Below are 27,426 nucleotides of genomic sequence, written 5' to 3'. Positions count from 1 at the left end.
ATTAAGCTGGCCATGTCATGGGAAGGTTTTTCCCCTCCCCTTTCTGGAGATGCATCGTGTACTCCACCTGTCAGATGCCAACTAAATATGACAAGGGGGACTGCGCCAGTAGGCGTTGAGCATAGGAAAATGTGTGCGGATTAGCCCCACACATTTTCTGGAGGTTGATCTACCATCATTCAATTTCATTTAAAAAGCCCAGGCGAGCGCACACCCACCGTGCGGATGGTCGACTTTCTCACTGTTACATCTTCTCCCTCCTGCCTGTGTACAGATGAACGGAACCCTGGGTGCATGGTTGCTGCATGGTCCCTCAGAATGTTTTGTGTGTCAGTTATTCAGAGTCTGTTGTCCTTCTCTTGGGTGTGGATGCCCGGTGTCTCTGTTCTCCTCCTCCCTACTGCCACATGCCTACTTGAGTGTTACTGTCTTCGCAATAAAGGAGACTTGCATGCAGCAGCCACTTTCTGTCATCCTTTGCACTCTGGGGCAACCAATATTACACGCAAGCATCACACCAAGCAAGCGAACGAAGATGAGGAAAGATGTATGCGAACACTCAAGAAAACCCTGGGAACTGAACATCTGCCTGACACCTTACCCCATCTCCCTAGGCAAGACAGAGAATCTTCAACCATGAATTTGCCCTTGTTGATAGTATCCTAGTACTTTCTTTCACCCTCCTCTATTTACGTGAGCTAGGAACAGCTTGGGGCTCAAACATTCCCCTTATTTCTCTCCACCCCGCTCCAGTGGCAAGTGCCATCAAATCCTGGTTATGTTACTGGGACAGAATTTATAGTGCCCACTGCTGCCACTTGCATGACCTGCAGGTGCTCTGTTGGATCTGAAAGAGGCAGGTGTCAGCATTCCTTTCAACTCAAAAGCTTTTGGCAGATGTCACCTGCCATAAAAGCAGCCGTTTCACCCGCCAAGCCTGCCTTTATTAGCCAATGGGCTTTCACCAGCCAAAAACAGAAGCAGTGTTGTCACCCACCCTGGGGAACTTAAAAGTTTGAGAGCTATCAGTGTGGGTCACCAACCTAACCCACACACAGGGGGGAATGCAAGCACTGAACAGGGGCCCCTGCAGTGGAGGGGGGGCGATGCTGCACATGCCCAGCGGAAGGCCCACCCCCTCAGCAGGGATAAAGGAGGATAGCTCAGCAGCAACGTGCTGGCCTTGGAAGCAAGACGACACTGAGCAACACAGGTTCGATCCCCGGGTCCGCGCTTAGAAACCTCTGGGTATTAAGCGCGTAATAAATAACCTATCATATCACCACATTTTGTGTTATGTCACTGAATGCAAGATAGCTTTGCTGCTGTGGTGAAAAGGTGGTGCTCCAGAGAACAGCACTGTGCGCGCATCTGCTTCTTGGTGGTCCATGTCAAGTGCATAAAGGCATTATAGCACACCACCAGACACCTTATACTCGCTAAAAAAAATACCTAAACTATCTCCATTACCTTGCTATAAACACATCATGATACAGAGGTGTTAAAGCACCAAGCATGCATCAGAAAACCCCTGATACATAGAAAAAAAGGAGAAATGCATTGGGCTATTAATGGAATTCCAGTGTAGGGAGCAAAACACTTAATATATGAGCACCGTTGTACTGTCCCAGTCTCTGGGGGCGCGAGGACGCTCCCTTTACTGGACAGTAGCAGCGTCGAGGTGCGCGAGAGGCGCACGTGGCGCACGCGGGGATACGGCAGCAGCTCCCCTCCGAGCCGCGTGACCCGGAAGCGCTTGCCGGGCCGGACATAGATCGCTTCCGGCTGCGGCGGGGCTGGCGCTGGTGGGGGGGCAACAGCAGGAGAAGCAGAGGCAGCGGTGGCAGCGGCGGGAGCGCTAGGCCTCGGAGGGCAGCGAGAGCCGGGATGTGAGGCACCACCAGCGGCCCCAGGCAAGAGAGGCAGGCGGCGGGCAGAGCCAGAGGTAAGGAGGGGCGCGCCGAGTGGCCGGGGTCCGCCCCGAGCCCGTGGGGGCGGGCGAGATCCCTGAACTGCACCAGAGGGGAGGGGGGTGTCAGAGAGGGCGCCGTGCTGTGTGTGTGTTGCATGCTATCCCGCACACGTATGCCTGTATGTGATGGTATGTGTGACATTGCACCCTGTCGAGAAATTGGAGCATCTCCTCCAGATGTGAAACTTGAGCAAAAAAAAAAAAAGTGTCCCTGGAATGTTTCCTCGCGCTGATAAATCCATGGCAGATTGCATGGCCACCCCCTTTTTAAAGCAGCTGGCTGTAAAATATCATACGTGTATCTAGAAGCATACAGGAGGCGACCCAAAACTCCCCCTCCCTTTGGTGCCAACACTGCCAAGATTATTAGGACCCCGCCCGTGTAAAACCAATAGGAGAATATAAAAGAAAATGACAGCCTTTCCTCCGTTGTGTGACAACAGAATGAAATGCAAAAATTCTACAGGGTAGAGTACTCATGGAAGACTAAGAAAAATACCAGAGGATCTGGACCAGGGCACACCCATTATACAAATCTACTAGAATTTTAAAAAGGGCTGGTAATTCCACCCCAACGGTGTCAACGAAAGCAAAATATCAGCATACGTGCGGACAGGAATCCCCACATCCAAACATCAAAATAACATGACAGCTAGCACCCCTCCATCCCGGTGTAAAACCGAGAACCGGAAACAAGGGGCTGGGACGTGCTCCTCACCCCATGTGTAATTACAAGTTAAATGCCACAACGCAGACTTAATAACTCTGCGCCGCACACCTGCACCAGAATACATGAAGGCAGCCTGCCAACAGCCCTATTATAAGATGAATGTCTGCAACTCCAAACAGATTAGGCATGGTTGGCTGTTCGTGGATGTACATATTTGTTTATATACAGTTCTTCTGCATGTCGACAAATGTCACTTGGAGACAACCAGCCTGGACCATTACTTTTTTAAACTTTATTGTTATATTGTATTGACTGTGTATAGGTCCAGATCCTGCATTAGCTGCCTAAAACATAAAGTACACACTATGAAATCAACATCTTTCATTATCCAGAACAGGACTGCAAGACTTGTCCTTGGCCTCAAGCCCTGGGATCGTATCTCCAGCCCTGAAATCTCTCCCTTGGCTCCAAGTGGCTGCAAGGATTACATTCAAACCCTCTACATTGTCCACAAGACTTTCTGGGGCCTGGGTACAAAATGCCTTCAGCTATCCCTCCGCAAATACCTCCCCTCTTGAGCTCTTCGCTCCTCTAACTCCCTTCGCGTCGTTTTTCAAAGAAACAAGCTGGGGGTAGATCGCTATCTTCGGCTGGGGCCTCCCTGCCAATCTAAAACTTGAGGAAAACCATCTCTGGTTCCGTAAGAACCTCAATACCTTCCTCTTTGCTTCTGCCTTCACTCCCCTGCTGATCTGCTCTCTTGGCACTGTGCACCTGGCCACCCTCCGTCCCCTGAGCCCAGGCACCTGCTCACTCACCCTGCCACCCTCCTGCACTGCCTTCCTGGCCACTCCTTGCACTGGGGACTGTATCTGTACCCTTATAGCCCCCCCCTCCATTTCTTTCTTTTTTTCTTCACTTATCATACTTACCCAGTCTGATGCCTTAAACACAGCCCTTGCCACTTGCTGGCTGCACTAACACTGTTTATTGACCCCATTTTCTTATTTATCTGCTCTCCTCTGCATTTTCCACACTCCCCCTCCATGCACTTTCTCCCATTCCCTTGCGCGTTCTCAATGTCAATGGGCCTAGTAGGATCGTTGTTGCTGTGTTGTTCTCCCCCGTTCCCCTCCTTTGCCTAGTCGTGCTCTGAAACGCTTGTGTACGAGCGCGATACAAATAAAATATCATATATATTCATAAAGCCATAATCCACAAGGGGCAAGCTCTTGCATCCCATACTTAAGCATATACCTTCCAGTATCCCACACAACCCCTGTGAATACGGATTTCTCAAGGACCAGTATCAATGGCACCCTGTGAAATAAAATATTGCAGTGCGCAATAATTGTTACACGCCCCAAGTGTAAAATCAATTGATTCTCATACCAGAATGAGTCGTACATTTCCACCCTGTGGTTTCCCCTTAAATTGATAAACCAACCGTGCCCTGATATACCTGACCCTTGCACCGTTGGTTGGTCTCCACTCATTTGTTTTGAGGGGTGGGGCTACAGCCTGGCCCTACTGGGAATTGCTGTGTAGCTCCATTGGTCGGGCATGTGTTTCGGGTACACATGTTGCTACATTTTTCCTTCCATCTGCCTTAGACCAGGGGCTTCAGTTCCCAGAACCAGATATGTCCTATTTGTGATCAGTGTCTTGAATTAGCTCAGGTAGAAGCCTGCAAGAGTTATGGTTGGCAGGTCACCAAAACCTACAGTGACTGCAGCCACGTAATGGGGAGCCGATTTCCCCTAGTTTCCTATTTCACGAAGGTCAGCAGCCGTATCTTATCAAACCTGGGCACAAGTCTTTACCGCAGAAGAAGGGACCTGGCTGTACATAATCGTGCAATAGTCCTAGAACTGTTCTGATGGCGCAGCTGTGCTCCGTATTTACTGATGCTACATCGACCAGAGGGGACTGATGATTCAACGATTCTCATCTTGGCCCAGTGAGCACAGTTGAGTTGCAAGCTCTAAGGATAACCTGCTCCCAGGGAAGCCTTGCTTCCCTAACTGACCCCCCCCCACCCCCCAGCAGAGGCACTAACATGGAGTACCAGCAACCGTCGGAGGCCTGTGGTTTCTACCTGATGCTAAGAACACACTACAACCTAGAAGACCCAAACTTACGCGCTTCTCTAGAACTCCGTCTCAGAACCATCAGCCGTATCCGGCACCGATTGGCTATCCAGCCCCTCTGGCGCCCACACAACTCTCCAGAGCTCACCCCTTAACTCAATTGGCCTTGAAAAAGACTAAGGTTGAAACGCGCGTCGGCTGTGTTGCTTGCACCATGTCAAAAAATTGTCATTCATTACTACAATAATGTTCTCTTTGGTTCCAACCTACCAAGAAATAAATTACTCTTGTAATGACAACACACTTGACTTGACCATTAATATACGCAACTCGCACAACTGCGACATTATGGACTAACGCATCCAACCAGCGCCAGAATAATCCACAGATTTGTCTTCCCCACAAATCTACAACCTAGAAGACACTAGTGTCATGTTGAGAATCCAAGGAGCTTGTCTCGTATAACTTTCCTCTGGATATTAGCTTCTTCATTGAAGGTGTGCATCCTGTTAACTGGACTGCTTTACTGTGCTTCAGCTCTCTTCTGGTTGGCGGCATCACCAATGGCTCTGCAGTTCTTTGTTTGAAGATCCCTTTTTTGTTGCCACTGCACAGTTGACCTTTAACATTTCCTGGACCTGAGCATTGCGTCTGTTGTATAGGTCCAATGTTTTAACATTATGATCCTATGTTTAACATTAGGTCCTGGACCTTCGCTTATTCTTGGATTCTGTTCAGCATTATGACCTGTCTGATTAACCTGGCTTCTGTTCAGCAATTATGACCTGTCTGATTAACCTGGCTATCTTTTTTTTTTTTTCTTCTTTTTTTCCCCTTATTGAAACCTTTGAGCACTCCATCACGGTTGCATAGATGACTGTTGTACATGATTCCCTACAGTCCTGGTTAACTTGACTTTACATTTGACCTTAACAAATGGTGTCATCCCAAGTAAGATTCTTGTAAACTCTCTGAACCTTCACCGAAACCTTTACATACAGTTCAAGAAATATACAGTGTACTTTAACGATGCCTTTGGGTGGACGTTCCTTTAGTCGAACTGATTGTTGCCATGTTTTCTTGTCTTCCTGGCTCACTTGATCTTGGCAGCTCGACCAAAGAAAGCTTTAGGTGAGCCAAGAAAAGGCACCAGGTTGCCCAGGTTTTGGAAATTGCCTTCTGCACCATGAAAACAAGCAAATCCCTTTTCACCTACTGCTTTCACATGTTTAAGCAATATCTTCCAGTATCGGAAAGCATGCGGGCAGAATGCACGATGATGTCCAATACATTGGGCCAAACCACTAAGCTTGCACTAATTCAGCGAAACTCTGACTGTTGTGTCACTTGGTTTGGCGTTAATAGCACCAGATTAAGTGACGTTTTGGTGGTATTAATCCCCATTGATCTAGAGCATTTCTTGCAGGCAGTAATTCTGCATTTGGTAAATCCTCATTTTTGTTATTGCGGATAGTAACCTCCAGCCAAGTATTAGAGGCTTTTCCTCCACTTAACCTCCAATCTCCGAATCGGACCTAAATCTGTTGTAGGGTGCAAAATGTACACTGGCCATTGGATTGTGATAATCAACTCATGGCTAGTAAGAAATTGTGTGAGGTGTGCATGTGTAGAATTGATGGCGCAAGTTATTTTTTGTGCCTGGCTTGTAAATAGAAATGTTGCCCTCTTTTGTTTTTACCTCCCCTCAGGACTCCATTACCTGAATTCATAGGGAAAAGGGTGCCACACTACCATTATGAAATGATTATCTTTTTACATCATAATACACATGCACATGCTTTCATCTTCCCTAACACAAACGTGACATCAAGCACTTTAAACACTGTAATAGACACGGACCAGGGTCTCTAATAACCAACATGAAATAATGATCTTGTATCGGAACACAAGGACCTGGTTTCACATGTTGTACCATAATAGTAACGTGCAATGCGCCATACACCATTTTAGTTGTCCCCCACATTAATTGTCCCCACACCTGCAGTTGCCAGAACTGGGTCTAGAGGTGCCATAAGGGATGGAATTTGGGTTGTTGGATGATGTTGAAAGCGTGTACGTTTGTGATGTAGTGGTTGGAGGAGTGTGCAAGGGGTGTCTGTGAGGAAATAGGGCGATAATGGTGAGGCAGTAGTTGGTGTTTAGGCAGGTCATTGTACTCAAGGTACCAGTCAATCGTGCATGGCTTCACTATGTGCTTAGTGTGCTCAAGCAGGTCCTATAAGTAAGATGAGGGATTGTAAACGTTATCCAAGATTCAACAACCAGGCTGTTAATATACCACACCATGCACAGGGGTACGTCCTCGCACCCTTGATGTGAAAGCAAAAGCTTCCAAATCCAGGATGCATGAAGACCTGGCCCTCACTCCCACATAGATCAAAATAAATGTATATTGAGAAGGCACTCAAAGCAACTTCTGGGTAATGGGCATCAGCCAGTAAGTAAAATGTCCCACTTGGGAATGAGGAGCTAGTATATACAGGGTTCGAAATTTAAACACAATGGTCCGTACAAAATGGACAACAAGTTAAAGGAGTATCTCTGGGAACTCCTGGTTCTTCTCAAATCAGGGCTATATCCTTACTAATATTCCTCATAATATTTTCGTCGTCTTGCACACTAAATTTATTCCCAATCTTCATTCCGTAGCAGAGAACTTGTATTTGAATAATTGGTGCAGGGTCCGGAGTCTCCTTTAAATGGAATAGGCTTGCGCCAGCTACACGAGGCCTTTGCTTAGTGTTTAATTGTGCACATATAGGTAGGGACATCTTGTGAATGGCTGCACTGGCCTAATATGCTAAAGGATTTTTCTACTGTGCCAAATTATGACTGTAGTAGTTTCAGAGCACCTTGATTTGTCCACGGAGCAGCATGCTCTGCCCCTACCAAGGGAGTAACAAAGCAAATGTGTGATGGCTGGAAGCTTTAGAATTAATCTTAACCCATGGCATTGTCATGGACAACCATCCAGGCCCGTCGTTCTCTGTGCCTGCCAAGCCATTACACAAGGGAAAATGCCATATGCAAATCAGGCTTGGTCCCACCACAAAAAGGGCAGTCCAGCCCGAACTGCTAGGTCACATATTAAGATGAATTCTAAACCTTCCAGCCATCACCTCTTGTGTTTTGCCATAGTCATCCAGAGAGGGACGGTTATGCGCAGACGTGGGTCCCGTGCCTGCTGGGCCTAGAGACCCAAGCTGCTCCTCACTGAGGCCAAGAAGGCTGACGCACGTCTAGGGGTGCTTATGGTCTTGTGCAGAAGGAATGTGACGTAGCAGTTGGACTGCCCCTTTTGGGGAGGGACCAAGCCTGATTTGGATATGGTCTTTCCCAGCCCTACAGATAAGGGGTGCATCGGCCACCTTTTACTCCCTAAAACGGGTAAATATTCCCCAAAAATAAGAAGGGGGACTAAAAATGCTCCCAACAAAAAATGGGGGGTTGGGGGGGAAGACATGTACAATCTTGCACCCCTGCTTTCACCCTCACAGCTTCATGGATATGTTTGCACCAGTAGTGCACATAGTACCACACTTGCTAATTGTAAGAAGTAAACCTGTATCTTTTTAATGTGATGCGAATAACTAGGTGCAAAGAAATGCATATTACAAAAGCTTATAAAATACTTTCATTTGGCAATGGGTGTTTTTACTCCCTAATAATTAATTTCTCTCCCAATTTACAAACCAGGCAGTAAAATACTCCCACTTCCAAATCTTATCTGGAGCCACTGGTCTTTACCCTTCTGTAATGGCTTGGCAGGTGAAGAACGATGGTCTGGAGGATTGACAAGAGCAATGCCAGAGGTTAAGATTAAACTCTGACTCTTGATTAAAACGCAGGTCTCCCTTGAATTATGTGGCGAGAGCAAACTTCTTGTCTCCCCCATATCACATACTACTTCCCTCTGAAAGCAGTCAGCTCTGTGGGGGTTTGCCTACAGTAAATAGTGGACCCAGACATGCATTTCACTGCCTTTCATACAAGGGGGTGGGAACTAGCTTCAAATTGACACATTGCATACCAAAGGGGTGTTAGTCTTACCTTTGTCTGGCAATCAAGCCCCCTCAGCAGGCTTTCCTCATTAGTATGCACTGCCACTAGCCGGATTACACAAAAGGAAAGCTGATCCATCAGGCCTTTGATATTAAATTGGGCTGCCGAGGGCTGGAGGAAGGTGCATTCCTCCTTCTTTGAGATGCTTTGATGTACCCGTGGCTGTCACATTCCAGCTGAGTATGACTGGGGAAGGCAGCGCCTGTAGTCTATTTTCCCGGAGTACATGTGACTATGCATTTCGTGCTATGAGCAGATAGTGCTATGAGCAGATAAAATGGGTGTGGAATGGCCTCATACATTTCTCTTAGGTTAATTCCCATCATTAATTTTTATTGTAAAAAGGTCTTTTTCCTCACACATCCTTATATGTGGTATTCCAGGGCAAACGTAAGAATGTTCATTGTGGGACTGCCAAGTGTGGCATAGCCAAGAATATACTCTGTGCAAAAGTGAATATCAGTGTGCTATATATACACTTGCCGTTGCCTTGTGATATTAGACTCTTGCCGAGTAAGAAATGGTTTGCATTGTCTATGTATAGAATGAGGTGGTGGGTTACTTTTTTTATGGTTGGTGAGTAGCTTGCAATTTATGTCCAAAAGGTTATTCTGAACGGTTTCCCCTGCGTCATGTCATGCTGGGCTTCATTTTAGTTCCCAGTGTAGTGCCTTTTTTATGGGCATAGGCAATCGGTAGTAATACGTACCCATCTATATAGTTTGTTTTTAGATGTATTTTATTCTATAGTATCTCACGTTATGATTATTGTATGTATTCTGAATGCCAGTATTTATCCTGTTGTCACGAAAGGCTTAGTCAGCCAAAAACGCAATTATAATAATGCATCGTTGGAAAATATTCCAGAAGTTCTCTGCGCGCGTGGATGTAGGACAAATAGTCTAGGTATGGAGAGAAGGACCAAATGTCAAGCCTCCTGAACTGGGTCCATGCCCATTTCTTTGACTGTTAACTACATTGTATTTGGCAATATGGTATTGATTACTTGTGAATATGCAGTTGATGGCTTTAATGAACATTTTACATTTTGTTACGAATGCTTTGTTAAACTGTATGTACGTACACTCGTGCTATTTCTGGCGTTTTCTGAATGGCGGTGCATTCTGAAACTTAATAATTGGTTATAATAGGTGCTGACCAGCATGAGCTGACCCTGAGGAAGGATAGGAAATCCGAAATGCATAGGCCATTGGTAGCTCATCTGATGCATCTGCTTAAACAGTGACTCTTAACTGTGGAACTTGAATGTAAAAATAAATTAGCATACTTTGAAAAACCACCTAAAACGGAGAGCATTATTCACCTGAAAGATATTAAGAGAATTATACCACATAGCAAAAAAGGACTAAAGTGGATTGTTCTACGTGCTTTCTTGGTCCCGCCCACTCCACCCACAATCCATTTAACTTGGAATTCTCGCCTTTATGCGTGCACGCTTTTTGTGAAGCGCTGTTACGGGCTGTCCACGGGTGTCGATGGCGATTGGGGGGGGGGGGGCCTGGTTTCTCGGGCATTTCAGCTTAAAGCAGAAGCAAAGTGGATACTTTATATTAGGTTGGTGTCTTGACATTGGTGAATTCACTAAGCGTGTTCTTGTGTATGTGCAAGAAAATACTTTTCTGCTTTCCTTCTCTGACAGTTTCTGTTAATGTGTTTTTTGTTCTGTTTTCTCCTTTTTCCTTTTTTTAGTTTCAAGTAGTACTTGTGCATTTTGAAATTGACTTGGGGTTTTATGCCATTTACGTAAGTTTTAGTTGGTGAAAACAAGACAACTGGGAACTGTATGTATCAAATTGGGTACACGCTAAAAACCAACATGCCAGACACGATAACTGTCGCCAATATAGCGATGGGCCTTAGTGATCATGCCCAAGAAGAGTTGCCCAAAAAAACATTATACTGACTCCGGCACCCAAAAAAGATTTATTTGGGAATGATCTTCATGACTACTGTTTTACTCGTAGTTTGAATTTAGGAGCCGGGTTGGGAGGGAGGGGGCGAGACACCAGGGTATCAGGTAACCCACAGAGATCATTGCGGATTCAAGTCATGTGGTGACAAGGAGACAACCAATGTTTTGCATCAGGCTCAATGGCCGGTTGACACGAGCGCGCAGATCAATCATACACTCTCTAGAGCTGCTGGGGAAAAATTTAAAAGACGCCCTTGCAATGTTTCCCATTAATCTGTGTCTGAGTCGTCCGGACGGACGGGAGTAAGAACTTCTCTACACCAATGACGACTAGTGTGGCGCCGCTACTCGACCTGGTTCAAACTTCTCTATCTGATCTTTCACTACATGCTAGCTTTTCAAACAGGCTACACGAAGATAAGTTATTATGCTCTTCTCGGGTGCATGTCGAGCCGGAATCTTCTCCTACATGTGCTTCTGTCTCGATTGTTGCTCCAACCCCAAGACAGCCTATTCCTATGCCACAGGTGCAAGAACTCATTCCTCAACCACCATTATTAGAAATTACACTAGCTGCTATCAATATGGCGTTAGTTTAGGGTGGTTATCTGAAACGATTGATCATAAGATTTCGCAACAGGCGTCTCAAATCAACCACCTAGCTTAATGGATCAAAAAAGAAAAATCTTTGACAAGTATGTCACAAGGTGAATTGAAAGAACAGCAGCCGCATCGCAACATCAGTTCTGTGTCACAGGTGATCCCCGGTGACACGAACACAGCTGCCATACCAGTGTTAACAATTTTCAGAAAAGTGATTCGCTCTCCTAGTGCGTCTGATTCGAATATGGACTCGGGGGCTCACCAAGAGCCCGCGAATATGAGAACAGGCGGCACTATTTGACACATTTCAGCCAAAGAACGGAACAAAAAAAGGTCTTAAGACCTATTCCAAAAAAGCATTGCGTGCAACCAAAATAAAACTAGTGAAGAAATCAAAAACATAGAAGTAGCTTCTAATTCATCTGCCAGACAATTTATTAAGAAATTATGAGTATCACGACATCAGAATGTGAGCATAAATTAATGCAAATGAACAATAAGGCTCTGGAAGGTACTAATAAGGTAGTCGGATTGGTTGCATCTCATCAGCCGTTGGACGAACTGGTGGAGGAAATTACCAAAGCTCGAACCCCTGGTCAGGAAGTCATAAATGGGGAGGAAAGTACTCACAAATACAAAAGATGCGCAAACTAAAAGGACAATGATGGCAGAAAATGAGAAAAAGACTTTAGAATTGCGCAGAAAAGAGATTTGCGAAGATTTAGACGCATATTTGGACTCGCAAGCACAGAATCACAGCCAGCAGAGTCCGCAGTTCATGAGTGTACTGATGGAAACCAGAGAGGAACTGTAGATAATCGAGACGAAGTGAAAAGCTTGTTGCCGGTGAAAAACATGGTATGTAGATGCCTGCAGAGTCAGAGTGCAGCCATCCCAATGCAACAAGGTTGAGGAGACACTTAATCAACAGCGTTGTTAAAATCTCAGCACACAAGAGTGCAAAACCTAACTTCTAAAATCGGTGATCGGAATAGGAGTCAAAATCGAGCTGACCTAAGACCCAAAACAGACCACTATACATTTATCAAGTGCCGTCCTGCACCCATCAAGCAATATACGTTGTGTTGGGCAAACATTCTAAACATTTTCAACGACACTTCCTTGCTTACTGACCTCACCCCAGTTGATGTGGCACAGGTCGAATTTCCGAACCTATACCAACCAGATATGGTTAGACTTTGGATCCATTCAGGACCGGTGGCTCGGACGATCTGGGAGGCCAAAGAGGAGTTGTTTGATCTAGGTTTCATTATCACACAAGAGCAAGTGACTTCTAAGACCTCTGGTTAATAAACAAGTATATTAGTGGGGCTCATCTGGACTCCGCAGGGTCGCATTGCCTGGCTCATCATACATAACTTCAGAGCAATAGGGGGGGAAAGAGCACAATAAGGCAGTTGCCATCACACTTGCTAGTTGGAACACCAGAGGCCATTCTCATTTAACGGGTTCATTAGCAAAACATTTGAGAGGATTTGATATATTGGTGTTCCAGGAAACGTGGTTGATTTACCCGCCCGTTTGGAATGACTATGATCTCTTATTGGACCCAGCATTGTTAGCCTCTAAGGGTCGACCTACTTCACTATTGGTGGTGGCTTCCAACCTGAGCTCAGCCTGTATTTTATGTCCCTGGGCATCAGTCAACAACTTCACACAACTAGTCAGGATTACGGTGATGGACCAGGTTATTGCCTTGATAAATATTTATCGAAATCCATCGGCTATTGGTGATGCCAAGTTTTTGAAGGGAATAACGGATACCCTTGATCTAATTGCTGTGGACACAGAAGTTACAAGTACGATTTTTAGTAAGCGATCTAAATCTACATTCTCGACAAGAGGATTAAAAAAAAATCTGATCAAATGGATGGCTTTAATGGAAGAACGAGAACTAAAAATGATCAATGGAGCAGTCGAGGGTGATTTGCCACCTCGGCCAACATGGTCAAGAGGATTGATGAAAAGTACCATTTGATTTTATATATACTGACGGACTGCTATTCAGTCGAATAAATTGCTTTGAGGTGGTTAAGCAACTCTTCAGTGATCATGACATTTTTGTGTTGTCATGGTCTTGGAAATCAAAGCTCGTAGTCCCTCGAAGAGACCATTATTGCCACAACCTGGAAATTAATAACAAAACGAGGTTCCGCTGGAATGAGGATAAGTTAGCCCATTTGGGTGAAATGTTGAGGCGGAATGTGGTGAATTTCAAGGATTCCCTCTATACAAGTGCCTTATTGACTTTCAAATGCAGTAATAGGCCCAACGCTAGCAAAAGACCAAAAACTCATTGCTTTGACCAAGAGCAAAGGGAGAAAAAATCTGAAATGCGCCGTGAAAGGAATGCATTAAAACATATACCTAAAGAAGAAAGAAATGCTGCACTTCGTGCAATCAAATGTCTAATATAGAAATTGCACGAAGAGCCAGTAAATATCAACGGGTTGGTGAGACCATGTTGAGAACATGGACCTCGCAAAACTCAGCCGACATGTGGTCACTGTTGAATAATTTGCTGGGAAAGAAACTGACGGCTCAAATCAATGGGGTCACTGAGGAACAATGGCTGACTCATTTCAAGGAGCTATATAATCTGTCACAATGGTCAATTCAAACACCTCCAATAGTCAAATGTGGCAAGTGGCAGTTAAGCATCGAAAAAGAAATTGAGGAGTACATCAAAAAATCCTCTGGTTCACGAGCTCTAGGGCCAGATGGAGTGACCAATGCCATCTTGAAAGCCCATCCGCATGAATGGGCAATGATTTTGCACACAATCTTTCTGAATATTGTTAAAAGAAAAGAAATCTTGCTGTCACGGCGGAAAGCAGTGGTTATTCCAATTTAAAAAAAAAAAAATGGGAATCTTACCATGCCTCAAAATTACAGGCCCATATCACTGCTTGACGTCCTTGGGAAAATCTTCTCCTGATGTGTTTTGCAAGATTTCAATCTATGGGCCACTAAACGGCATAAGAGACCCGTGCCAAACAGGCTTTGTCCGAGGGATGGGGACAAGTGTCAATTTGATCATTGTATGCAATTCAACATGCCCTTATTGACAAGCAACCTCTGTATTTTGCCTACATTGATATTCATGCAGCGTTGGATTCAGTGTCACGTGAGCTACTGATTCAGAAACTGCAAAGAGCCAAGTGTCCAGCTACTATCGTTGACATAATAAATTACACACTAAAACATCTGTGCAAGTGAGACTGAATGTGGAGGGATTGCTATCATCTTCTGTTTCCACTAACAAGGGGCTGAGACAGGGATGCATTCTTGCATCTGCCCTGTTCAACTTCTTTATTCATGACATCCCAGAAATCTTTCAACATCTGACTTGTGATCCTCCTGCTTTGGGTAGAGTGAAGGTGCCGGCATTACCATATGCAGATGATTTGATTTTGATTTTAGACCCTAGTGGTTTACAAAAATCACTGCATGCATTGGCAGATTACATGTCTCTTAATCAGCTAACGATCAACATCAAAAAAACAAAACTCATGATATGTAATGCTCGAAAAAAGAGTCGAACAAATTCAGATGGTTGTTGCAAGGGGTGGAGTTAGAAGTGGTTCAGGAGTACACTTATCTTGGGATGCAAATTGACTCTCAGCAGTTCACTCGTGCTCATCTGGCACTACTGAACCTAAGGGCAATGACAGCAATATCGCAATCAAAAATTATCTTGTTTAAATATGGTAAATTTTCCATAAAACCGATAATTGTTTACTATAATCAAGACTGTGCCCGTCCTATTGTATAGCCTAGAAACTTGGCAAACAATGAAGAGATCTACTTTAAAGAGATTGGAAGGTACATTTTGGAGGGGTGTTTTAAACCTACCACAGTGTACGCCAATTGCACTTATTCGGCATGAAATAGGATTGTTGTCATTATTTGCTAGGCATCAGTGGCGCCAGTGTGTTTTGTTTAGAAAATGCTTGCTAGCAGAGAAATCTGACAATTTGTTATCGGTGTTAGCAGGGTATAGTTTAAAAGCAAAACATCCATTTGCAGTGAAGTGGTGTGATTGTGCGTTTGCCACCATGTTAGCGGCAGACATAACCTTGGAAACCCTTCTGGAAAAACCAGACGGAGCAAAATATGATTGGATCCAAACTCGAGAAACATGTATGGTGTATAAAGTTTTTAGAGATAATATATTTGCGAGGAAAAAGTACAGAGAATGCGAGCAATGTTTGCTCCGCTATCCGAACCCAGTTTTTCGTTCTGCAATATTACGCTTTCGATTTAATTTGTTGAATACAGGAGGTATTGATCAAACAAAAGGTTCTTGATAAATCATTAGATTTTTGTCGACTATGTATAAACCAACAAAAAGAGAATCATTGTGGCATTCATGGTTTGCCCGGGGGTATCGAAAGAACAAGTCATTCTTACTTAAATACTGTCAATATCAAACACTTGATCTGAAGGAAAATGGAGGGGGTTCTTTTCAACAAAGCGGATGCATGTGTATATTGCTATTAAGAGATTTTTTGATGCAATCTTTCGAAAATACATTATTTCAACTTAATTTGACAATCAGTTATAGGATTAGATAAATATTGAAGTTTGGATCATTTTTATCTTTTTGTTTTGGTTATTTCAAAGCTTGATTTTTGTTTATTTTGCTTTGTTTATTTTAAAACTATTTTAAGAAATGTTTGTATACATTTATTGTATTTTCTTATGGTGAAGTAAAGTTGATTAAAATCAGCTAAATCAACTAAATAAAAAAAAAATAAAACCAGTCTTAACGGAAACAGCAGGTTGTGCACGTTCACCTCTTGAGAATTAGTACTTATCCTGTTGTCGCGAAAGGCTTAGCCAGCCGAAAACGCAATAAAATCAATGCATCGTTAGAAAATATTCCCGAAGTTCCCTGCGCGCGCGTGGATGTAGGACAAATAGTGTAGGTATGGAGAGAGGGGCCAAATGTCCTGCAAAAAGAACATTTGCTACGCTTTCAGAAAAAAAAAAGGTTGGTCGCAAGCAAGCCTTCTCAAAGCCTTATGAGGTACCTGTGCTGAAAGGAAAAAATGGGAAATGTGTTTGAAAAACGGCTCTGAAGAAAATATGGCTGAAAAACGAATGTTTGAGGAAATCCAATTTTTGTAGCTCACTCTGTAACTTTGTTGCAGTGTTAGAAGTTTACATATGTCTGGTACAGATTAAATATTGTGAACGCGTTTTCATGGCGGTATTGGCAAATCGGGTGTTAATTAGCAATCGCTCTCTATGTATTTATTTACTGAGCATCAGTTGGAATACTATTTATTAATTGGAAAATGCTCACAATTGGGTGTTGACATAGATAATCCAGTATAGCCGTAGTTTGTGCTTGATTTCACAATTTAAAGTTGTATTAGATATGTTCGGAGATCACTAATTGCACTGTAGTATAAAAGGGAATATTGTGGCAATAAGCCTTGGCGGAGGCCAATACTGCCCCAGGTAATTCCCCTGGGGCGTAGTCACTGGCCCGAGTGTAGCAGGGGCCTTAACGAAGCCCCCGGACCGTTAGCCCGGGGAACTAATGGCATTTTTTTCTGTTTTGAAATGGGGGGGGGGGGAGTTTAAAAAATAGCCACCGGGAAAGGGAAAACATAGTCAGTTTTCCCTTTCCATGGGGCCAAGTGTTTCCAGCGCGTTCGCTCTCACGAAAATAAGAAAAAAGAAGGTAAGTGGGGTTGGGAGGGCGGGGAGGGGATAGTTTGCAGGGGGGTGGGGTGGAAGGGGGGGGACGTACTGAGTCCCCGGCGGGGGGGCGAAGGCAGCCTCCAGCCATGGGGAGGCTCGAGCGGGGATTGCCCTGTTTGGAGCCTCCTCATTGGCTAAGGGGCTGCCACGCCCCTCAATGGGAACATAGTTTCCGGCGTGCGTGGGACGCACTAACCTACACTGGAATACAGTGTGGTATGGCTCGGAAAAGAGCCAATCCACACCTACTAGTCCCAGTGTAAAGCGCACGTCTGGTACTAATGTATAGTGGAATGGCCAAGTTGTTTGAATAGCGCTACTTGATTATGTTGTGGTTTTAATTCCTAAGCCAAATAGGCAAACTGGTTTACACACTGTGTGGCGTGAAAGGTGAATTGGACTCGTGATTTTTGGAATCATTAATTTGCCATAATTGAGATCAAATTAAATGAGCCTTCTTCTGTAATGTCTTCTACTTCATTTAAAACGGTGTACTGGAAAGTGTAAGCATTTAAACAGTGGAGCCATATCCAAATGCCAAGTCCCAAGTCAAATTTTTAAATCGTAGGAAATCCGAGGTTTGGAGAAGGGCAACAGGAGTTTGTTACCCTTGGAGGCAGGACTCCCATACAAGGATCAAGGCTTGTTCCGAGATTTGCGAATTGTAGCAAACTGTATACAAAACTGGTGATGGCTCCTCAAGCTGCTAGTGCTCCTGTCACCCAGGTGTTCGAGGCCGGGGGACTGTCTTTGGCCACAGCCCCTTGTGAAATGCGCATTTTCCAGCAGGCTTGTACAAGAATCAATTTTTGTAGCTGCCACTATTATCATAAACTACAGCTTGGTCCATCGTCCCTCAATGCCAGTTCAATAGCAAAATAAACTGACGATAGGATCATGGCATCCTCGGCCCCTTCTAGTGTCATCAGAAGCTGTCAGTCACAAGCTATACCCACGTTAGTAGTGAAATGAAAGCAGGTAAGGCCAATGATCCTGGGGCCAGCTGTGAAATACGTCGCTGCCGCAAGCGAATGCACAAGACCAATCTGTTAATTGCCCATCTCTGGTGAAATGGATAGCTGCCAGTAGCAGACTACGAAACAACCGAGCTCCACTCCCACATCCTTAAATGTGTAGACGCACGTCTGATGAGTGCCTTGACACAAAGGTCTACTTCTCTTGAAATGCTGACTCCTGCTCAGTTATCTTGCACAGAAATATCTTAAAAGTTAAAGAAATTCAAAACCTGGTTGGTTTATGTTTTACTATGAGGTCTGTGTGCCCTCCTTTTTATAAAATGTACGCATATGTGATAAAATCCAGGTTTCTCAAGGAACTCGCACACTTTGTACTGCAGATAATGATCGATGGGGTCCAGATTGTCGCACTATACTACATGACAAGTTCTTACAAATTATCCTTTATTTTGCCAATTTGTTCTGTGTATGAAAACAATGTACAGCCACTCCAAATGCCATGCTAAAACACATTTCTATATTATATTGTTCCAATTTGAACTTGCATTCAGTGCTGTTAATTTCCACGTACTTCCACCCACTTTGCTACCTGTATCTTTTTCTGCCCTCTAGCTACTATTGTGAAGCACTCTGGAAAGGGATTGGCCTGATTTTGATTCAGTATCTGTCTACTTTTCTCCTCGGTAAATATATATATATATGCGCAAAACTGCTTCACTTGGATGTTTTTAGGGACTAGTTCATGGGGTTAATTTCAGTGTCTTTTTGCTTCATTCATAGAATGGCACTAAAGCATCTGGTAACACTGTGTGATGAATACTGTTACCGGATGTGGCGGAAAGTGGCACACTGCACGATTCAGCCCTTAGTACCATGCATGCGTGATTGGTAAATGGCACATGATATACATACAACATTGCATGCAAAGTCGCCGGAAACGAACCATTTAATGCAGAAAGATTGCCGGATGTATAAACGCCACCATTGCCCTAAACATCGCATGTCTACTGGCACAGTTTCTGTATGTGACCCCTTCATGCACCCCTGGGAGAGAGACTGGATGGTGTATCTGTAGATGCAGAAGTAGGCGCATGTTTGCAGATTGCTAAATAGAAATACATGTTTGCAGTATTCAAAATGTTGCATAATCATCCTTGCGTCTTAGGCCAGCCATACATGCTGCAGCAGTCTAGCATACCGGTGGGTGGAAATTGACATCACAGTCAAGCTAATGAACCCACATTCCCTGCACTGGGTCATCCATATGGAACACATGCTTTGGGATTGTCCTCGAAACCCATGTCCAACTAGTGCCTTCAGAGAGTGCCACAGGCACTCCGATTGGAGGAATTGAAACACCCTCCCCATCCACAGCAACTTAAACCTGTTCTTGGCAGATGGGCATGCTCAATGAATGTGCCACATCACCCTCCTCCATGCACAATGGACAACAGACCTGTACTGGGTGCCCCATGTCAGAGTGACACCGCAGCCCTGATGTTGAAGGAAAAAGACGCATTGCATCCACCCTTTGTGCTGCATTAAATGGAAGTGTGTGTGAATGCATCATCCAATCAATTGCACCCAAGTCACCGACCCACTTCTCTCCTCTTCTGTACCCACGAAGGACACTACCTGTGACCAGAAAGGGGTATCAAGCTCACAAAAATCGGCCATCGTGCTGAAGCTATCGCCAGCACATCTGACAGGCTAAGGGTATACGGGCAAGGGAACAAGTAGTTGTGCAAACCACCCATATACCGGAAGAGGCCCTAACCAGGGCCTGCTCGCTATAAAGCACCCGTGGATGTCGGGCTTGAAATTGGGGTTTAATGGGCTTGTGCTAAACCAGCCTAATGGGTTCTGTGCCGGCTCCTGGCCAGTGGTGAGCCAGGAGCGAGTACCAGCACACCGCAAATCTGACTTCCACATGAGATGCACATTTCACCCATTATGTATGATCTATTATGATTAAATATGTATTAGATGTGCCTTCATTTGTGTTTTATTAACATTCTCAAATAGTCAGTTATTGTCATATGCGTGTTTTGTAAGGCACCAGTTGGCCTAGGGAGCCAAAAGTAGCTGTTGATTTCAAGCTAAGCAGACTCTCCTAGCCTTGAAGCAGGAGCTAGATGGCTCCTAAAATTTACTTTGGAATGTTGTGATGTGTTGAACATTCTGAGTAGTGTCTTCAGATCAAATTGTGTGAGCCACTTTTGGGGAGTAGGGATCATGCATCCACACAAGATATCAAAGACCGAAGTGACCCCATGGACGATGACAGCACACTCGCCAATATTGGAACAGACCCATTGACAGCAGACCATGACGATAAACCAACACTGGTGGTAGAATGGCAATAGATCTCCAGCTAGACCCCACCACCAATGGCAAGGGACTTTGAGCCTGGAGTGACACCCTAAAGGATGCACAACACAAGGCCATACTACAGAGCCTACAGGACATGAAGGCAAGGCAGGATCAGCAAGAGAACTTGTTCACAAGGAAACCTGCAGCCCTACAAGTATCCACAGAGCCATCACAGGCATAGGGGAAAAATGGGGGTAGTACTGTGCCCCTTGTGTCTGAAATGCACTCCCCCCCCCCCCATCTACCAGCCTGACTTTCAACACCCCGCTAGCTAACCTTCCCTCGGGATGAAAACCCATCGGGGAATAGTATCAATACTGCGATTGTGCAGATGGAGATGGCAGGGTCTTTGTAGAGTTAGTGGGGGTGCGCATGGTAGGCTGTGTGTTGATCTGGGGGTCACCGGACTGTGTTTTTTGCCATTGGCGTCCGCAAAGGTGCACATTTCAACAGCATGCATACATATACAGTGACAGATTTGTGTTGCAGTATTATCCTGTGTACATTTTGTGTCTCCTTCCACCATGACCATTCGGATTAAAGCATCAAGGCATGGGCCGCTATGTGCACTTAAGCTCTTGAAGTACTGTAGAGGTTTATGGCTCTGTCTGCTTACCCATGTATAGCACCTAATGTGGCTTCCTTTTTCACAGGTGCTGTGCCTCTACATGTGTGTTGGGGTATCACTGTGTTGGAAATGCATGGCAGGGAAAACAGTACATTGCCATTGGTGTGTATGCAAAGGATGTAATGTCATGTACAGTAGGACACATCCAGATGCAGGGAACCACACTCCTCCACTCAAGGCGGCCATACCCAAGGGTGCAGACGGATGCAGAGATACTAGCGTTCGATCATCTGGACGTGAACTCTGTCCAGAAAGTACATAGCGCATGCAGCATGATGTCCTGAGTCTGTTAAACGATGACCCCTCTATAGGGTTTACAGCATGCCTAAACACTTTGCTATAGGCATGTCCCAGCACTCGGTTGGCTTGTAGCATAGCATAGCCCAACCCGTATTATCACTAGTCCTCAGCCCGGAATTATGTGCCCTCCGGTATGTTTCACTACACTAGCCACCACCATGGAAGCCATCCGTGCATTCACCTGACCAGTACCAAGAATGTTTACATTCCTGCAAGTTGCTCCAGATAGTGCACATGTCACACATCTACATGATCGGAACAGGTTGTATGGGACTCCGTTTCACATAAACACCCACTTAGCCCAGATATCTAGTCCCGTCTCATGAGCAGTGTCACGTCCAATTAGGATTTCAGAAGAAATTGTCCACCCGTTCCAGTCACTATCGATGCACGAGAAGAACAATGCTCTTTTGATCACAAAAGAACATACAATAGATAACCGATTTGGGAAGCAATCCGCATCTTAAAATGGGGCGAGTTTGAGGAACATTCAGGCCAGGTTGTGGAGGGAAGTAAATGGAACAGGCGCTGGGGACACTACATAAGTGGACAGGCATAGATTATGGACAACAATCTGCACATTAAGTGCAGATAGATGGTACAGCCAGCTGTGATCGGGATGTGACCATGATTGGTGAAGTGCTAGAGTGGAGGCTGAGGAAGTGAGGGATGCAAGCAGGTTAGAGGCGGGAGAAAAATGTTAGCTAGTAGGTAGATGAGAAGTAGGTTAAGAGGGTAACTTGCGCGGGAAGTAGGCTTTAAGTTTGGTTTTGAACAAAGCCGTTTTTCAGATGTTTGGGGAAGAGCATTCCATGCAATGAAGCAGGGGAGAGATTGTGTGGAAGCAAGAGGAAGCACGGGGAGGGCGAGGAGCAACACGGTTACTCGAGGAGGCGGAGCAGAGATTACAAGATGGCTTGTAGAGTTGGATAGAGAGAATGGATATCATGGTGCCTTAATGTGGATAGATTTGTGAACCAGTAGAAGACATTTAATCTGGCTCTGTTTTGCATCCTCAGCCATCCAGTCTGGTGACGGTATGAGGAAGTAGGTGCCAAGTGAGGAAGTTCAAAGCGAGTCCTGGTAGCAATGATCTTGTTGAGCGGACAGAAATCCTAGTTTGGGAGGATGCTTGCACAGTAGTTCAGTGTAGAGGAAGGCAATAGTGTTTAGATGCTTGGCGATGTTGAAAGGAAGTATGCCTGATTTTCTATTTAGGCGGTTCAGGCGGGCGGCTGTTCCAGTTTTAGAGATCATGGTAGAGACGGTGCGAGAAGGCTCATGGATCACTGAGGTTTCTTGCTCATCATCGGAGGGTGCGAAGCCATCCAATATTTAATGGTAGTGAGACAGTTGGAAATTTGGATATCACAGGAGAGTTCAGATTTGGCTGTTGTCTGCCAAGTGTTTGTATGAGTGCCCAAAGGAGGAAATGAGTCCCTTCCTCTCCTCTAAGGCACCAAGGCTAAGCCTGCCTGCGCCACGCCAACCTCACCAGGGCAGGAGACCTCGTCGGGGAGCTGCCGGAGCAGCTCCCCTCCAGCTCCACCTCGTTCTACTGCAACGCAGAGAGCAGCCCTACTTATGGGATGTCCCTGTTCATTGCAATCCACATGCAGTGATTGCCCTGCACACAGTGCCCGCATCAGATTGCCCTGATCACCCCCACAGCTACTCCAAACCGTGGCCTGCAAGTCCACCGCCGTCATTGGCCACGAGGAGCACCGTCTGACATGGAATCAACGCTCTTTGCCCAAAATGGCTGCTGCAATACTAGCGGGCCGTTGTTGATTCTGGTTGCCTGGCAACCACTGGAGACGTGCTCTTCAGCCGCCGGAACCACCAGAAGGCACGAGCCGGGCACCTTAGTACAAGGCGAAGACTGTCTGTGCCTGTCCGTGGCTGTATGTGCCATCGGCCAGACATGCTGCCATTCCGACCACACGCCTTTGCAGAGAGTACACGACTAGTGCACATCCTCTGCCCCCTTTCCTACATGTGCACCAACCACACGTTCCACATGAGGTCTACAACCCCTCCACAGCATCGCAGCTTCTATTGCCTTGCAAAGATTTGCCACCTATTACCACTTCACCACCACCTCCGACCTCTCCCATCAGTTTCGCCTTCCCACCTGGATACACCATATTCCATAAGGACAGAGCCACTAACAAAGGAGGTGGTGTGGCGCTCATCGCCAAAGACTCCCTCAACATGAGACAAATCTGAGGAGCTAGCTGTTGGGGCAAGTTTATCACAAAACGATGCGATCACCATATACTGACCCCCGGGCCCTGTACTAGACTTCCAAGCCGATCTTCTCCACCAGCTAGGGGACAACCTTTAAAAACACCACCAAAACCATCCTCCTAGGAGACATCAACCTGGGCCTTGGAGACCCCAAGGTTAAACATAGCAAAGGCCTGGATAAAGCACTTCTTGACCTGGGCTTCACCCAAAGAGTCGCTGACCCAACCCATAACAAAGGTTGCATATTGGAATGGATTACAGACCACAACTGTGCTGTGGCTATCCGTTCCATCACCCCATGGACCGACCACCACCTTATATACTTCTTCATCCCCCCAAAACCCTGTCCAAGCCAATCAAGTATGTACCCCCAGCTCTGGCCAGATCATCCAGGCTCCTCACCAACGCACATTTACGCGCCATTCTGCCTGAAAATCCCTGTTTGAGGTATGTGGATTTTTAGAAAGAATGGCGCGTAAATGTGCGTTTTACGGGCAAATGATTCCATGAATCGGGGGCCCAGTCTCTAAATCATTCTCATTCAGACAAGTAACCGAAACTTAAGTCCTAGCCATCATGAAACACATCAAACCCTCCTCCTGCAAGGGGGATATCTGCCCCACAGCACTCATTAAAGACTGTGCAGAACCACTAGTCCCGCTCTCCTCTGGAATTGTCCCCTTCTGCCCCCTCCCCCATGCCCCCGACCCCACCGCCCCCCAACCACCTCTCAGAATCCTGGGTTTGCCCGCTTCAAAGAAAAACTCCCTTGATCCAGACACACCTAATAGACCCATTACCACCATCCCGTTCTTGCTTAAGATACTAGAACAGGCGGCATACCTCCAGATTCAACACTTACTGGACGACCACAACATCCTGGGGAAGACGCAATCTGGTTTCCGGCCACGTCACAGTACCCGAAACTGCTCTACTCGATTTAAAAATAATAGAGAAAAACGTGGATAAAGGGAAACCAGCACTACTCCTAATCTGTCTGCAGCCTTCGATCTTGTAGATTACAAGACCCTATGTAGACACCTCAAGGATGCAGCACATTTCTCCCAGCAAGCCACATCCTGGATCACTGCATTTCTGGAAGGAAGACTCGTGGGAGTATTCTCCAACCAGGCAATCGCGACCCTCCCTCCCTCCCTCCCCCCCCCCCCCCCCACCCCCCCCCCCCCCCAATCCACTACTGAGCCCCCCAGGGATCCTGCACCTCACCCACCCTCTACAACATTTTTACACTCCCACTTTTCAATGACCTTGACGATCTCAACATAGCGTATGTGAACTACGCCGATGATGCACTAGTACCTACGAACAAGATGCAGCCACACTCAACAAGACCTATGCCCTCATCCAGGCCTGGATGGCGGCTAATGGTCTGTCTCAATGGAGACCAGACCGAAATTCTACGGGTAGGTCCTAAACATACTGACAGTAAGTAACCATCATTCAACATTGACAATACAACTATCATCACCTCGACGGCAGCCAAAACTCTAGGAGTGTACATTGATTGCATTCTCATGTCAAGGCAAGTCGGTGCCATAGCCTCCTCTGCCGCGCTAACAACCAAGATCATAAACTCTGTGAAACCCTACCTCTTCCCCCAAAAACTGCCTGGCCATCGCCAGAGCTACTGTGGGAGCAAGTATGGACTACTGTAATGTCCTGTTCCTAGGCACTTCATCCAAAAACGTGAGAACTCCAACAACAAAGCCCTCAGACTCCTGAAGAGGTAGCACATCTCCCAGGCCAGGCGTGACCGCCATTGGCTCCCAGTAAGAGCACATTCTCTTTAAAACGCTCTCCATCACACACACTTGCCTATCAAACACAGAACCTCCCTACCTATCAGACTATTGACCCTGCCACATCTAACAGGCCCAGCACTGCAACCAGCTCAGTCCCAACATTTTAAAGATCCAAAGCAGGAGGCTCTAGCTTTGCTGTCCTAGCACCAAAAAACTGGAATACACTACAACCCGCTCTTGGGGAAGAGACATCCCTCACGGTGTTCCGCAAGGCTCTGAAAACTCTTCCACTTACCCCGCCACCCTCACTGTAACAGCCTGACCCTTTACCGCCTGTGTGCCACACCACCATAATGAATGTTTACTTATGGTTGCCATTACGTATATATCTGTTTTTGTTTTATTGGTTCGATTCATTATATATTGCTTCTTCTGTTATAATGTAAAGCGCTTTGGATGAAAGTGCTATATAAACATAATAAATACAAATATCTGGCTGTTGTAGGAGGGCCGCACCACTGTTCCATTTTTGTAAATTGCAATGCCATACCACTGTATCACTTTTATGTAAACTGTTGTACACCTAAGCAAGTATACTGTAACAGCGCCACAATGCCACAGGACTGCTGCACGCTTTATAAATTCAAATAAGTAAATTGGTGCCCCACGGGCAGAGGAGTGGTCCCAAGATGGAGCCTTGTAGAACACCAACAGTTGGAGGAGTGAGTTGAGCAGTGTTGTTGCTTCAGGAGACAGAGAATTGGCAAGGTAGGATTCAATCCAGGCAAGGGCTTGATTGAGAATCCCAAGAGTATTCCGGAGAACAGAGTGATCAACAGTGCCAAAAGGCTGTGCAGGTCAAACCTACGTTTCTTTTAACTCTAACGATTAGATCGTTTAATGCGTTTTCTGCACGTATACCTGACCTCTTGTGAATCTTTACACCTCTCCGCACACGGAGGCTTTTGGGGCTGTTGGGCATTTACGACACTTAATAACAAGGAGAATTAGGATAGGTTGGAGTGGTTTGCAGAGGCGATGAAGTTGGACACATTCATGAGAGCAGTTTCCATGGATTGACGGGCAGAAAACTTCTTGTAGGGTGGGGTCTCGAAGGTTACCAATTTCTTAGAAATTGGTAAGACAGTTGAACGCAATCCTTTTGTGCATTTTACAGTAGTGTGGCTGGAGAGACACAGGGTGAAGTTAGCTGGTAGGTTCGGGTCAGCCCTTTGCTTTTTTAGGAGAGGGATGACTGTGGGTGTTTTGAAACCAGAGGGAAAGCAAGCCGAGTCGAAGGACTGTTTGAGGAATCACGTGGGAGATAGAGGCAGGGGATGATGGGAGAGTAGGCAGAGTGTAATATGTAGGAGGAGGGAGTGTGAGGAAGGTCCGTAGAGGGTCTCTAATTTTGGATGTTTTTGCAGCAAGCATTCAGCTAGGCAATTAGTGGTGAGAGTGGAGTTGATAGTCGGACTTCGGAGGAGTGAGTTTAGGGTGCACTGTAGCTGGCGGGGATGGTTGGAGTGAGAATAAAAATGTGATTGGTTATTTATAACGCGCTTAATACGCAGAGGTTTCTAAGTGCGGACCCAGGGATCGAACTTGTGTGGCTGTGCGTCGTCTTGCTTCCAAGACTAGTGCGTTGCCCCTGAGCTGTCCTGACAAGCCACAAATAAATGAGGGGTAGGTAGAATTCCCTTTTTGCTCCAAGTGGGGGCTTGAGAGAGTTGAGGGCAGAGGGGTAGAGTTGCAGGTCCACATGCGATTGGGTATGCTCCATTTGCCCAGCAGCTGGCTCATGTCTGTGCGGAGAGCGTATGAATGTGGTGACCCATGGTTGAGGAGGCTGCGATTTAGGGTTGAAAGTAAGCAGTGGGTAGCGAGAGGAAACCTAGTCGGGATTGGGAGCTGGTGAAGGCAGTGTTGGTGGAAGATGTATCAGCTGTGAAGGAGGAGCGTGTGAACTGTAGGTCAGAGAGAAAAGGGAATGGCAGAGGTTTACATATCTTTTTAGTAATGGGTGAAGCAAGTGTTAAGGAATTGTC

At 45.8% G+C, this 27,426-nt stretch overlaps 1 protein-coding gene across 1 annotated transcript in view; it reads left to right on the top strand.

Annotated features, from left to right (window-relative positions):
• Nucleotides 1–1,775: 1,775 nt before the first annotated feature.
• Nucleotides 1,776–27,426, top strand: part of ZBTB34 (zinc finger and BTB domain containing 34) — a 113,652-nt gene continuing 88,001 nt past the window's right edge. The window contains exon 1 of the mRNA XM_069609379.1: nt 1,776–1,945. The gene's annotated coding sequence lies outside the window, so the exon portion shown is untranslated. The remainder of the gene's footprint in view (nt 1,946–27,426) is intronic.

This window comes from Ambystoma mexicanum, chromosome 8 (genome assembly GCF_040938575.1).
Source record: "Ambystoma mexicanum isolate Mex_15411 chromosome 8, UKY_AmexF1_1, whole genome shotgun sequence".
Taxonomy (NCBI): Eukaryota; Metazoa; Chordata; class Amphibia; order Caudata; family Ambystomatidae; genus Ambystoma; species Ambystoma mexicanum.
The sequence above is the reverse complement of the archived record's forward strand: the minus strand, read 5'-3'. Positions and strand labels throughout refer to the sequence as shown.